At 35.8% G+C, this 15,094-nt stretch overlaps 1 protein-coding gene across 10 annotated transcripts in view; it reads left to right on the top strand.

Moving 5' to 3' along the window:
• NAALADL2 (N-acetylated alpha-linked acidic dipeptidase like 2) overlaps window positions 1-15,094 on the top strand; it is a 1,320,599-nt gene that overhangs the window by 526,848 nt on the left and 778,657 nt on the right. The window contains exon 2 of one of the 10 annotated variants that reach the window (XM_053221204.1): window positions 10,521-10,728. The exons of the other annotated variants lie outside the window; for them this stretch is intronic. The gene's annotated coding sequence lies outside the window, so the exon portion shown is untranslated. The remainder of the gene's footprint in view (window positions 1-10,520; window positions 10,729-15,094) is intronic. 10 annotated transcript variants of the gene reach the window in all.

The following is a 15,094-nucleotide window of genomic DNA, read 5'->3' as shown; positions in this document are numbered from 1 at the left end:
GTAAAAGTTTTCTTAGGAAAATATGATATTCAAAGTATGGAAGTGTATGATAATTTGCTACTTAGAAACTGAATAAAATGTACTTATTGAAGAGCATGCTGGTCCATTTTGGAATGACAGTTAAAAGAAATATACCAAATCTAGTCATGCGTGTCTCTACGTATCCCATTACAGAGAAACATCTTTATAAATATAAATTTGTGTGAATGAGAATGTTATTTTAAGTGGACTTGTAGAGAAGCAGTGAATGAACCATTCTGCCTTATTTTATTTGACTAGAAAGTGTTAGAGCTCTGGGACTCTATATCAGGTCTCATATTGACTTCTTGTTCCCCCTTCAGAGAGGAAGAGGATGGGGCATATATAGAGCACTTTTTTTAAAAAAAAAAAAAGCTTCTTTGTTCATTTTGAGAGAGAGAGAGAGAGAGAGTGTGCACAGGCGGAGGGAACAGGGAGGGAGGGGCAGAGAGAGGGAGAGAATGAATCCCAAGCAGACTTTGTGCTGTCAGCACAACATGGCTTGCTGGATCCCATGGACCATGAGATCATGACCTAAGTCAAAATCAAGAGTTGGATGTTTAAACAACTGAGCCCCCAGGCACCCCATGGAGGAGTTTTGAAGAACAAAATATCTACATACATGTGGTTTTCTTCCTGCAGGAGAATCTAACTGGGGTGGGAGAAGAGGAAGTTAGGCCTATTTATTTTGAAACAAAATTTCCCTAACCTTTCCTGTTGAGAATCCCTATGATGTAGAATAAAAAGAGCCATGGAAAATAAGTAAATAAGGCAAAGTTCTAAGAGTTATGAGGATTCAAAGGGAAAACTGAGGGTTTATGATTAGAGACATCAGAAGATATTAACATTAATACATTCATTCACCATATTTTTATCTACTCTGAGGCAGGAAATGTGCTAGATGCTGAGGATACAGAGGTGAGCAGGAGTAGATGAAGCATCTATCTCATGGAGCTTCTCTTGAAGTCATTGAGTCAGACTCAAACAAATATAAAATTGCACTTGTAGCAAATATTATGAAGGGAAGATACACATGACATGAGACTAAGATAAAGAAATTTCCTAGGTCATGGAGATCAGGGGATATTTCTCAGATGAGGCAACTCAAGTGGCCTTTATAGAGAAACCTCCACTTTTGCTGAGGGTATTTGTCTGCATAGAGAAGTATTAGAATATAGCCTGCATATAAAAATGTATAAATCATTGCTATTAAAATATAAGAAAAAGGTTTTTTTTTTTTTAATAATATGAGTATTAGTTTCTTAGGGCTGCTGAAACAAAGTAGCACAAACTGGATGACTGAAAACAACAAAAATTTATTTGATTACAGTTCTGGAGACTGGAAGTCTGAAATCAAGATGTCAGCAGGGCCAAATTCTGAAACATCAAGGGGAAACTATTCCATGCTTTTCTCTTAGCTTTTGGTGTTGCCAGTAATCCTTGGCATTCTCTGGCTTGTGGACACATCACTCCCATCTCTGCCTTCGTTGTCCTGTCTCTCTGTGCATCTCTGTCTCTGTGTGTAGCTCTCTTTTCATATAGGAATCAGATTTGTTAGATTACAGGCCCACCACTCCCATGTGACTTCATTTAAACTTGGTTATAGGTGCAAACACTATTTCCAAATATGGTCATATCCACAGGCTCTGGGTAGATGTGAATTTTGAGGTGTGTGAGATGGGGGAGAGAGAAGGAGAGAGAGAGAGACTATTCATTTATTAAATAAATAAAATTTAATTTATTTATTTTAATGTGAAGCTCAGAGAAAATGTCTAAAAATAGCAGGTCACTTCCAGATTTTTTATCTGGGTGTCATTGTAACTGGATATAAGTTGATATAAGTGGATAAGTAACTGGATATGGTTGATGTTTGTGAATACTTGATTCAGACCCCCTTATCTGCAGGGTAATACATTCAAGGACCCCCAATCAAAGCCTGAAACCACAGAGAGTACTGAACCCTATAAACACTATGTTTTTTCCTACACATACATATCTATGATAAAGTCTAATTTATAAATTAGGCACAGGGAGAGATTAACAATAACTAATAATAAAATAGAACAATTATAACAATATATTATAATAAAAATTATGTGAATGTGGCCTCTCCCTTTCTCTCTCAATATATATTGTTGTACCATACTCAACTTTCTTCTTGTGATGATGTGAGATGAAAACAATGTCTACATGATGAGATGAAGTGAACTGAATGACATAGGCATTGTGATGCAACATTAGACTACATCGACCTTCTGACGTTAGGTCAGAAATAGGATACTCTTCTAGACTACAGTTGACTGTGGGTAAATGAAAACACAGAAAGCAAAAGCACATATAAGGTGGGACTACTGTCTATATTAAGGGTTAGCAGAGTCATGTGAATATCCTCAGAAGAGGAAAAAATAATGCTCTGGGCATAAAATCAAAAGCAACAATTTACTTACTATTTATCTTTCCATGGTATTCAATATCTTTGAATATTCTTAATATTTTAAAAATATAACAACCAAAAAGCCAAATAAACTATTTTTAGTAAAGAAAAATTTTTTGAATAATTACCTCATATATATGTACACACATCACATTTCACTTGGCACTTAAATTTCTGAATTTTTTTAACATTGTATGTTTTACTACTGGAAGTTAAGCTCTTCTATTCTCTTAAGGGATCAACAAAATACAGTATAATAAATTCAAATGTCATAGATGAATATGTAAAAGTATAGTAAAACTTGATGGCAACAGAGATTGGTTAAGTAGAATTTATTTCCATGAAGGGGTGGAAAAACTCCTAAAGGTGTGGATCTGCTGATGTAAAATTACAGGATCTAATCTGCAGAGAGATTATCCAGGTGTTAATACAAATGGATGCATGTCCTTAATATGAATGTCCTTAACCAGAATCAAGCTATTTTATTAACCTGAATAAATTTCAGTTGAGAAATTGTCAAAATTTTAATTTGATTAGATTTAAAGAATTAAAGATTTAAATATCTTATTTTTAATATATTTTGTCTCTCAGAATTATAATTTATTTAATTTACAATACGTTTGCTTTATTATCTGCTTCAGGTGCTCACCTACTCTTTTCATAGTTTCTTCATAACATCCATTGCTTGGCAATAGTGAACTCTTTTTAAAAGTTGCTTTTGTACTAACCCCATCACATGTTGGAGAGACCAGACTGAATGGATTCTTTGCCTATTTATGCTTCAGGGTTTACAAGGACTTGTTTACACTATCCATAACATTTACTGATTCTGACAGTTTAAGGACAAAGTGAAAAGGCAGAGGCGAGAGGAAAAAAAAGTAGAAAAAGAAAGGCGAAAGTATATGGTGAGAAAATATGATACCTGACACTACATAACTTTGCTTTTAGGAAATATTTCCCAGATAAGCAATTTTATTTATTTAATTTATTTTAATGTTTATTTATTTTTTTGAGAGAGAGAGACAGACAGAGTGTGAGTGGGGGAGGGGCAGAGAGAGGGGGAAACACAGAATCTGAAGCAGGTTCCAGGGCCTGACATGGGGCTTGAACTCAGGAACCGTGAAATCATGACCTGAGCCGAAGTCGGACACTCAACCCACTGAGCCACCCAGGCGCCCCTAGTAATTTTAGATGAATTTATACAGCTAATCCAATTAGTTAAAAAGTAAAAACAGCAGTCAGATAGATATTTTTCTCTAATGCAGGAATGGAAATAATCTCCTTGATTCCATAAACAAATTTCTTCATTTTATTTAGAAAATTAAAAACTATGGCATGAAAACCAAGTTTATAACTATAATGAATTTAGCTTTTTTTTCTCTCGAAATAGGAAAACTTCTGCCAACCTTTTTCCCTAATAAACAAGCACATCATTCACATAGAGAAAATTGCTTGTGTTGGCTTCTCTCTTCTTTTGTTTTGATGAATTTCATGTTTTTCAGACCCCCTACTTATCACATAATTTTCTGACCTCGATTATATTTCTTAGGCAAGAAGAGGTAACAAGTAATGGAATTGTCCATAGGGCTTCTAAAAGTTACACTTAAAAAATGAGATAAAAACATATAAAACTTTCTGCTAAAACATATTGTATTCAGCATGTTTGCATAACAATTGAATTTTTAAAATCCATGCTTTAATATTAACCTTTAAATTGCTCATATACCAGGACTTACAAAAAAGAAACAGTAAAAAATAGAGATGTGGTAATTTATTTCAAGATCTGATAATAAATCTATTGGATTGGGTGAGTAATCCAGACAAGAGACAGTACTATATGATTATTAGTAACATACAAAACACACACACACACACACACACACACACACACACACACACACACACACACCCATATTGAACTGGAAACATTTCAGCTTACAGTGGGTCCTGGGGCAGGGAGAGTCAGGAAAATTAGGAAGGCAGAGAAGCCACGGAAGATACAGTTGTCCATTACGCTAGAGCACATAGCAAATTATTTTCTTTGTATTAAGGACTACTGAACTTTAAGAAAAATGTAAGTATATTACAGTTTTTATTATGGTTTTAATTAAATATAAGCCCTGTTGACCAACCTTTCTATAATCAAATAGCTTGATTTACCTATACTCCCCATCTTCTTTTTAAAACATCCTGAATTGTGGATGGGGTACATTCAATTCTTTTAGAGTTGCCTACGTGGACACTGCTGTTCCCTTCTCTTGCCTACCAATTGCCTGCCTTATTGAAAACCAGCAGAGCCATGATAATTAAGAGAGCTTTTCTAAAGCCTGTTTTATTCATTGATTTTGATTTGTGCCTTTAAGCAATTACCTGAAATAATGGCAGACAGGGAAAGATCACTAATCCTTAAAGACAGCAAATGGATTCAAAAAGAACAAAAATACATTAAATTGAAAGAAGGGGAAAAGGTAAGAGAGAGAGATATAAATATCAAAAAAAAAAAGGAGTAAAACCAAACAAACAAAAAAAGATGGTGAAACTTGGTGAAAATAACAGAGCCAGTATGTTTAATCATGTTTCCCTGGATAAAAATTATTGTCATGCTTTTTACTTTGGCATAATTTAGTTCTAGTCAATGTGAGTGATGTTATCTGAAAATTCCCTTTATTTTTATTTCTAAACTTCTCTAACAGTAAATAGGCATCTGGGCATTGGAAATTGCTTGATTTATTTTCTATAATAATAGCTAACATTTATGTAGCTCTACGTGCCGGGCGTTATACTTTGTGCATGACACATACATTTATTTGACCCTCACAATAACATGCAAAGGTGCTCTGTTATAATCCCACTTTACAACTGAGGAAGCAAAAGCATTGGGGTGTATTTGTTGGAAATCCATACTCTCATCCCATGAAACACCAAATGTCAGGTTCATAGACTTCTGCAATAGGTAGACTTGAAGAAAGTGAATCCTCGGGCTTCATTTAGATTTCCTGATCTGTAGTTCAGTTATTCCTCACTGAAATTTTGGTGCAGGTCAACAGAATCTTAAAGTGTTGATACGTCTTAACTTCATATCAACATAACCATTGTACATTTTCAGGTTATAAAATTTTATATGAATCCTGGAAATAATCTGTATGTTGGACCAGAGTCTGCCAAAATATGTACAGGTAAACCAACATTTCAACATGTGGGAGACTCTGCTTTGGCCAGAATTTCTCTGATGTCTGAGAAAGCACAAATAGTTTTTGCTAAGAATCATCTCACCACTCCAGGCAAAGCCTATATTTTGACCTACTTGTATATGTAGGTCATAGCTAAAAACCTGTCTGCAATACTACCATCAAATTATATCTGCTTATGCTAGCAGTGAGAAAGAATACTCACCTATTAGAAGGAATAAAACCATTCATCAGCTTATAGAAATATTGAACTTATACAAGAATAATATCTACAAAATTCATCCTGTCTGAAAAAATGTCAATTTAAAGACTAACTTTATGAGGACTATAACAGGCCAAACATTCAATGAACTTTTAGAAAGTGTAAACACAATTGTTGATAAATTTACTACCAGTTTTCCATCATTTAGGGACCACGAACCATATTTCCTTTTCCTTTCTTTTTTTAAATGTTTGATTTATTTTGAGAGAGAGTGTGTGTGCAAGTGGAGCAGTGCAGGGAGAGAGAGAGAGAGAGAGAGACAGAGAGAGAGAGAGAGAGAGACCCAAGCGGACTTCGCACACTGTCAGTGCAGAGCCTAATGTGGGGCTTAATCCCACAAACTGTGAGATCATGACCTGAGCCAAAGTCAAGAGTTGGATGCTTAACCAACCGAGCCACCCAGGTACCCCACCTTTACTTTTTAATTGGAACAAAATAATACAGCTAATAAGGCATCTACTCTATTTTGTATCTAAGCATTTAGTATCAATATAAAATGTTTTTCTCCTGTCTACTGGTCTGAAGTTATAAAGTTTTCCAAAATTAAGCTTACTTTATTAACATCAAAAAGCAGGCTAATGACAGTAGCTAATAGGAGAAAAACTATATCTATATATGTTTAAAAGGTTAATATTTTCAATTTCTTCTACAAGAAGAAATCTTCTACAAGATTTATTTGTAGAATTGTCTTTTTATATTGTACATGCTTTTTAAAGGAATCTTGGCCTCAGCAGTCATTAGATTTATTTGAAATGTCTTCAATTTTGTCTACTCTAGTATAGTGAAGAAAACATTTCTTTTGAAGTGCTTACTCACAAATGCATCAGTTGTTCATAGACTAACCCCTTAATTAGTGCCACTGGCCATATTATCCCCTGATATTAAAATAGTATGGTAGCTTTATCAAATAGAAAGGAGTTTAATTGTGGCTAAGACTTCTCTGTGGAATAATAAACACGTTCAGAAGTCACCCTTCTGAATTGTACCTGGTAAGTACTTAAGAGTTCCATTGGCTAGATACTGAAAGTGCTTGTGCAATGTTAACTAAGGCAGTTCAAGCCTTTGGACATAGGTAATTTTCAATATTAAATTTATTATCAAACTGTTATTATACACAACTTACTGCTTTGTAGGCTTTATTAGATTTTGCAGGAGGATACAAGGATACTTGCTCACTCCAGGGGCGCCTGGGTGGCTCAGTTGGTTGAGCATCCAACTTTGGTTCACGTAATGATCTAGCAGTATGTGAGTTCTAGCTCCACGCCTGGTTCTGTGCTGACAGCTCAGAGCCTGGAGCCTGTTTCAGATTCTGTGTCTCCCTCTCTATCTCTCTGCCCCTCTCCTGCTCACACTCTGTCTCTTCTCTCTCTCTCTCTCTCTCTCTCTCTCTCTCTCACTCACTCAAAAATAAGTAGACATTAAAAGAAATTTAAACCTAAAAATAGCAAATTAGCTGTTAACCTAGGAGTCCTATTTCACAGGAGGATCTACTACCTATTAAAATAAATATAAACTATTTTTCCAGTTTTCGGACCTATCCTACATCTAAAATACACAATATACCTAAACTTCACCCTGTAGTTGACTTCAGTTCTGTATGCATTCACTGACCACCTTTTATGAATCAGGTTCTTTGTTAGGCTCCTGAGACAAAAAAATGTAAGACACGATTCCTGTCCTTGAGAAGCATTCAGTTTATCGAGGGAAGACAGATCAGTAAGCACATAATGTCAATACAGTGTGGTACTACAGAAGTATCTGCAATCCTCTGCTCACTCTGAATATGCCATGTGATCTTTTTGGAAGTCTTGCTAAGATTCTGTAGCTCAGGATTTAGCAAACTTTTCCAATGGAGGGCTAGATAGTAAATAATTTACAACTTTACTGGACATATGGTCTGTCACAACTACTCAACATTCCCATTGCAGCTTAAGAATGGGGGCATATATAGGAGTGCCTGGGTGTCTCAGTCAGTTGAGTGTTGGACTTTGGCTCAGTTTACGATCTTGCAGTTTGTGAGTTCAAGCCTCACATCGGGCTTGCTGCTTTCAGTGTGGAGCCTACTTTGGATCCTCTGTCCCCTTCATTCTCTACCTCTGTCCTGCTCATACTCTCTCTCCCCAAAATAAATAAACATTAAAAAAAATGGACATATACACTAGAGAAAGGAGTTAACTACCTCTAAGCCTCTAGTGCAAATAATCATGCTAGAGTGACCTATGTCATGACCTATTTACCCTTCGTACCACATAGACTTTTCTTTATTCTTTTTTTGTTTTCTTATAATTTTTTTAGGCTGAGTTAAAGGCAAAATCCATAATCATCATCAGTCATGCTTATAGCACTGAAAACAAAGAGATTTCAGTTCTTTATTTTGTAAGACCTATCGATAATAATAGCTAACATTTTAAAAGTTTTTTTTTTTTGTATGTAGAGCATGGTCAAATATATTATAACCCATTTAATCCTTAAAACTACCCTATGAGGTAGATATCATTTTCATTTTACATGAAAGTAGGCCTTAGAGAAAAGTGATTTGCTCAATATTATGCTGCTGGCAGAAGACCAAAAACAATATGCTAATCGTACTGTACCATCCATGACCTTTAAAATACAACAGCACGCACAGAAAACTCCAGTCCCATCTATGGGATCAATAGCTAGGGTGACCATTTAACTTGTCTTGGTTTGTCTGGAGCTGAGGGACTTCTCCAGACAGGGGACTTTCAGAGCTAAAACCAGGAAAGTTCTGGCCAACTAGGACAATCTGGTCACTATCAATGGCCTCATCATCTCCATTCTAGTGCTTCATAAACTTGAATGTGTGTAGAAATCACTTGGGGGAGCTTGTTAACTGGATTCTGTTGAGTAGATCTGGACATGACCCGAGGATCTGTATTTCTAACAAGCTCTCAGAAGATGCTGATGCTGCTCACCTGTTTCTACTCTGAATAAGAAAGCATCCTTGCACATTCTCAGGCTCACCCAGACTCATCAGTCAGAATCTGCATTTCCCCAGTTGATTCACATATTCAAGTTTAAAGGGCTCTGTTCTAGTCCACATCTGATCAGTGTGAAGTATCTTTATCTCTGCCTGTTTTTCCTGGTTTCAGGGAGCCTTTCTGAACACAGGCAAAGCCCTACAACAGCTTTCACTAGTCTGCCTGTGTCACCTTTCTGGGTCCAGACATATCTTTCTTGCACATTTACCTATTGGTTCATTCCTTATTTTTCCTAATATTCTGTAACTTTCTTGAACCCAATTATTTGAGGTCAGTGTTGGATGTCTGTTTCTGTGGCTATTGTTCCATGAAATAAAATTATTCTACTTGAACAAATCAGATGCTCAGCGTTAAAGGGGACCTTAAATTCATTTACTGCCAACTGTATAACTGTCCATCAGAATATAGTATATAACATCATGACAACAGTAAATTACTGTCTCAAAATTACTCCCTTATGGCACCAGGAAAAAAAAAGAATAAAATGAATTTATTTGCACTCAGTTCTCCCTCTTGCTAAGACGTTGCTTGAGTGTAATGAAAAGGTTGTAGAAATCATACTTTCAGTTATTATTTCTATGTTTTTACATGTTCGACATTGTTCTAAGTGATTTACCTTTTATCATTTTAATATTCATAATGACTCTATGACATAGGTACTATTATTATCCCCAGTTACCAGATGAAGCAACTGAGCAGAAAAGCAGTAATGGGTTGTCCAAGGTCAAAGAGCTAGTAAGTGGTCAAGTCAGGATGATGGATCTGGGCATTTCAGGTAGAGGGCAATGCTCTTATATACTATACTACGTGGTGACTGTATTTCAGCCTAATGTTTCTTTTCTTTATAGCACTTACCACAATTTATAATTACTTTTTTTTCATTCTGTCTTCTCAAGAATTTAACCTCCTTGTGAAAAGAGATCATGTTTGCCTGGCTGTTTTTATATTTCAAGTGCCTGGCACATACTAGGTACTCAGTAAATATTTGTTAAATATATGAATAGATAAGAAAATATTGTAAGGTCTGTAGTCTGTGTACATGCAAAGTATAAGGGACCACAGAAGAGAGAAAGAATAAAGTCAGCCTTGGGCAATTGGGATATTGTAAAACACTCCAACTTAGAAATGTTGGTATTTTGGAAGCTGGGTTGACACTTTTATAGCATCTATTAGTCAAAGTTCATGGAGACAGTTACAAGTCTCCATGTTAATAGTAGGAGAGGACTTTTCAAGAAGCCATATGTGTGTATATGTATATTATAAATATAATTATATGTAAATGCATTATATAATTATAAATAACATGTAAACAATTTGGTATATATATTTCATTTTATTTTATCTTTAAGCAATGAAAATAATCATTTTTTGCATTGGTTTGAATGTCTTTGGGCTCTTTTGGAAATAATACTGCTGCCATAAAGCATCTTCAGAACATTTAAAAATCATTCTTCTTAAAGTTAATTTGTTAGATGTTGTAATAGCATTTAAGTAAAAACAGTAAACTGACTTTGCAATACAGCCTGAAATATTTACTGTGGTTTAGATGTGCAGGATAATAGTTTTAAAAATTGCCTACTCCTCTAATATGAAATCTTGTGTTTTTAGCTTGCTAGGCTCCCTGCTCATTATCACCTATATCTTTGTTCACCTGGAATGTCTTTCCCTTTTGACTATTTGAGATGGTGAAACTTTTTAAGACCTACTCAGAATCCCCCAGTGCTATGGAGCTTTTCAAGAAGTCACCAGCCATCCTGGCATTTGGCTTCTCTATCCTCTGGTACTTTCACCTTTGCCACAGCCTATGATGCCTTATTTTGGAGAGTGAGTAGCCTTTCCTTATTCCCTTGTTTTTTTTATGAGTAATTCTTATCTCCTTAACTAGATCATACTTTGCTGAATACAAGGACTCTGTTTTGTACATTTCTGAGTCTTACCAACCTTACGACTGGACACATATTAGATGGGTAGGAAATACTGTTTGAATTATTGATTTGATCTGAACATTATCCAAAGTTACACATGTGTCATTTGTGCTGGCGTTATGTAGTATGTTTACTCCTGGTCTTTTTGATGCTATTTAAACTTGGTTTTAAACCCAAATTTAGTTGATGGAAGTTTTTTTGTTTTTGTTTTTTTTAATTTTTTTTTAGGGTTTATTCATTTCTTAGAGATAGAGCATGAGTGTGGGAGGGGTAGAGAGAGAGGGAGACACAGAGTCCGAAGCAGGCTCCAGGCTCTGACCTGTCAGCAGAGAGCCTGATGCGGGGCTCGAACCCACGAACTGTGAGATCATGACCTGAGCTAAAGTCGGATACTCAGCTGGCTGAGCCATCCAGGCGCCCCAGTTGATGGAAGTTTTTATTGTTGTTTGTTTTTCTTTTTTCTTCATAGAGCATAGTTCTTTGTGATTGGGAGTCTGAGGTAGAAGGAAAGCAGGGAGAAACATCATTTCATTTTGCTGCTAAGTATTGGGAGTCTGAGGTAGAAGGAAAGCAGGGAGAAACACCATTTCATTTTGCTGCTAAGTGTATAGGGCCCTTGGGGCTTTTAACAGCCACCTCTAAATCAATTGAACAGATATTTTTACTAAAAGATGGGATGTAGTTTCTGATATACTGAAAAATTCTTTTGTCAAATTGTTATTACTGTTTGCATTTTTGTATTCAACAAAACCCAAAACATATTTGGACATGTTTTTATTAAGCCATTTCTTTTTGGATGCTATATGTATGTGACTTATGTATTAGTAGGTGTGCATTACTTTGTAGAGATAAGTATACCAGTTTCTTATAGGTATTTTTAAAAATTTTTGACACAATTTCATCTCTATAAAATTTCTATTTCCATTTAATCATGATTGTTGGAGGTGATTAGCTTTATTCATAGCCCATATCTTAAATAGAAAATTAGATTCTGAAGGTAAATAATCTATGAATGCAAATAAAGCATTCCAGGATGGCTCTTCACTTCCCCCAGTCTTAAAAGTGCTGGTTAATTTCTTTTATAGGGAGAAATGTTACTTTATAGCCAAAGAGGAATAGTAACGTGTGAGAAATAGTAACGTGTATGTAACCTGTTGTAATGCTAGTAAATTTTGGAGTAATTTACAAGTTAACAAGTAAGAACCTGAGAGTTTAGGACTAAGTAGGCAGTATTAGGACAGAATAACTGGGAGAAGTGAAGTTCTAAAGAATATTTACTGGGTCAAGTGGGTGGCTCAGTCAGTTAAGCGTCTGGCTTTAGCTCAGGTCATGATCTCATGGTTTGTGAGTTTGAGCCCCGTGTCAGTCTCCGTGCTGACAACTCAGAGCCTGTAGTCTGCTTTAGATTTCTTTGTCTCCCTCTCTCTCTCTGCCTGTCCTCCACTTGTTCTCTCTTTCTCTCTCTCAAAAATAAATAAACATTAAAAAATTAAAAAAAAATATTTACCTACTAGGCTTGAAAAGAACATGTGATGATAGCTGGTTACCTCATGGTAGAAAAATCTTGGGGAAGAACAACCACACAAGCTGCCTTTAGGCAGCTGAATAGAGTTAGGGAGATGGAGAAAAAAGTATCAGGTGAATACCCTGTTCCATTTTTTGATGGGGCTGAGAAATAGTATCTATCTGATGATCATGTAAACAGTTCCTGTGGAACAGATGTAGGAGGTCTTGAATGAGATTTGAGAAACACCCCCAAAAGATTCAGATCATCAGGTAAACCTGAGAAGCACTGATTTTTCTCAGACCTCAGGACGCCGGACCCCAGGCCAATTTTAGAACCAGGAATTCAGGCAGAAGTTTCCTGGACTGACTAAAGAAAATCAGGTAAGCTCCCAGTCTGCCACTGCCCCAGTCAAAACCAGACCCTTGTGGTGATAGTGATAGCTTTGTGTTCCATTTTGAGGACTTTGAGGTTCATGCCGTAGAGGAAGAGAAATCCCAGTTCAGGTTGGGGTTTTAAACCACTCAGCATACTAGGATTCCTTTTAGTTCCATGCTGGCTAAACCATCATTACTTACAGTCATTAGAAAATTAGAAAATTACTCTTGGGGCACCTGGGTGGCTCTGTCAGTTAAGTGTCAGACTCTTGGGTCTGGCTCAGGTCATGATCTCAAGGTTCGTGAAATTGAGCCCCGCATTGACAGCTAAGAGACCGTGCAGAGCCTGCTTGGGATTCTCTCTCTGCCCCTGCCCTGCTCTCTCTCTTCTTCTCTCTCTTTCTCTCTCTCTCACACAATATATAAATAAAGTGTAAAAAAATTTAGAAAAAGAAAAAAATTGTACTTTATGTTAAGCAAATCAAGTACTCTTGGTTAAGTAAAAATTGGTGTAAAGGAAAGTTTTGTTTTTAATAAATTCTATGCTTATTTTATCCTTAAATATAAGTATTATGTGAAAATAAGCTCAAATACAACACTTTATTGTGTACTTCTAGTATAAAAAAAAATCACTCTGATGATGACCTGATCTAAATGCTAAATTTCATCTTTCTGGAACACTAGTTTTAAACTTAAGCTGCTTCACAACTACCTAGAGAGCCTATTAAACACAACTGATTGGACCTTACTTCCAGAGTTTCTGATTCAGACTGGGGTCAGCATAGAATTTGCATTTCTAAGAAATTCTCAGGTAATGCTGATGTGCAGTTCCTAAGACAGTACTTTGAGAACAATTGTTCTGGAAGGTAGAGTGAGAAAGAGGGAGCAATTTGTATTAGTGTTTATCAAACTTAAATATAGTATTTAATGTTTGTATTGCCCAAAGGATGGGAACTCCACATACAACAATTACGTATATTAAAATGTTAATTTGGTAGGACACCACTATGAAAGAAAAAACATGTTTTTTTTAAACCTAATAGAAAGTAAAATCAGAGACCAAATAACCTAGTCAATGAGTAGTAAGAATATAATGCTGATTTGATAAATTAAAAGCCAAAATAGTTACATTGCTAATAATACCTATAGAAAAACATTTTACTCCACTTTCTTTGCGAGAAATTAGAGTCATACCTGTAGACCATATTTTGATTATCAATGCTAAAATTATATACGTGTATTTAAAAGGTTTTACTTTGTTTTTGTTCTTTGGTTTTAAGACTTTGTATTTTTTTTGGAAATTTGTTTTTTACTTTATTTTTTAATTGTTTTCAAGTTTATTATTTTTGAAGTGAGAGTGCAGAAGCACAAGCAGGGCAGGGACAGAGAGAGAGAGAGAGAGAGAGAGAAGAGCAGAGAGAATCTGAAGCAGGCTCCATGTTGTCAGCCCAGAGCCCAGTGTGGAGCTTGATACCATGAACTGTGAGATCATGATCTGAGCCGAAATCAAGAGCCAGACCTTTACCTGACTGAGCCATCCAGGCACCTCTCTAGGGCAGTTTGGGACTTACAACAAAATAGAAAGATACAGAGGTATTCCATATACCTTCTATCCCCCAAAATAGTTTCTCCCATGGTCAACATCATTTGCCAGAATGGTACATGTTTTACCAAGGGCAAACCCACATTAATACCACATAATCACTCAAAGTCCATAGACTACCTGAAGATTCACTGCTGGTATTGTACCTCCTGTGGGTTGGGCCAGTTTTGTGTGTGTGTGTGTGTGTGTGTGTGTGTTTCTTGAGAGAAAAATAATTAGATTTTATAACAAATTTATAAAAACCCATAGTTTTTCTAAAACTCTATTTTGTTATCATATATAAGTTTAAAAAGTTTAATTTGAAAAGTTGTGTTTGTTTTGAATGATTACATTCACAGGTAGATTTGAGATTGTGCAAAAGTAGCATTTGTCTTGCACAAGAAATTTATATTAAAAGTACCTCTTGGGGCAATCGAGTGGCTCAGTCGGTTAAGTGTCCAACTTCAGCTCAGGTCATGATTTTGTGGTCCAAGAGTTTGAACCCTGCATCAGGTTCTGTGCTGACAACTCAGAGCCTGGATCCTGCTTCAGATTCTGTGTCTCCCTCTCTCTCTGACCCTCCCCCACTCATGCTTGCTCTCTCTCTCTCTCTCAAATATAAATAAACTTTTTTTAAAATTTAAAAATGTACTCTTTAAATTCTATTTTGTTCAATCTGAAATGAATACTTTGTACTGGCCATACAGATGAAATGTTAGAGAAAGTATAACTTTTTAATGTTTTGTTATGGTTAAATCCATTGTATATCATTACACTGTTGCAATACCTTGTATGTCCAAAC

This window comes from Acinonyx jubatus, chromosome C2, assembly GCF_027475565.1.
Source record: "Acinonyx jubatus isolate Ajub_Pintada_27869175 chromosome C2, VMU_Ajub_asm_v1.0, whole genome shotgun sequence".
Taxonomy (NCBI): Eukaryota; Metazoa; Chordata; class Mammalia; order Carnivora; family Felidae; genus Acinonyx; species Acinonyx jubatus.
The sequence above is the reverse complement of the archived record's forward strand: the minus strand, read 5'-3'. Positions and strand labels throughout refer to the sequence as shown.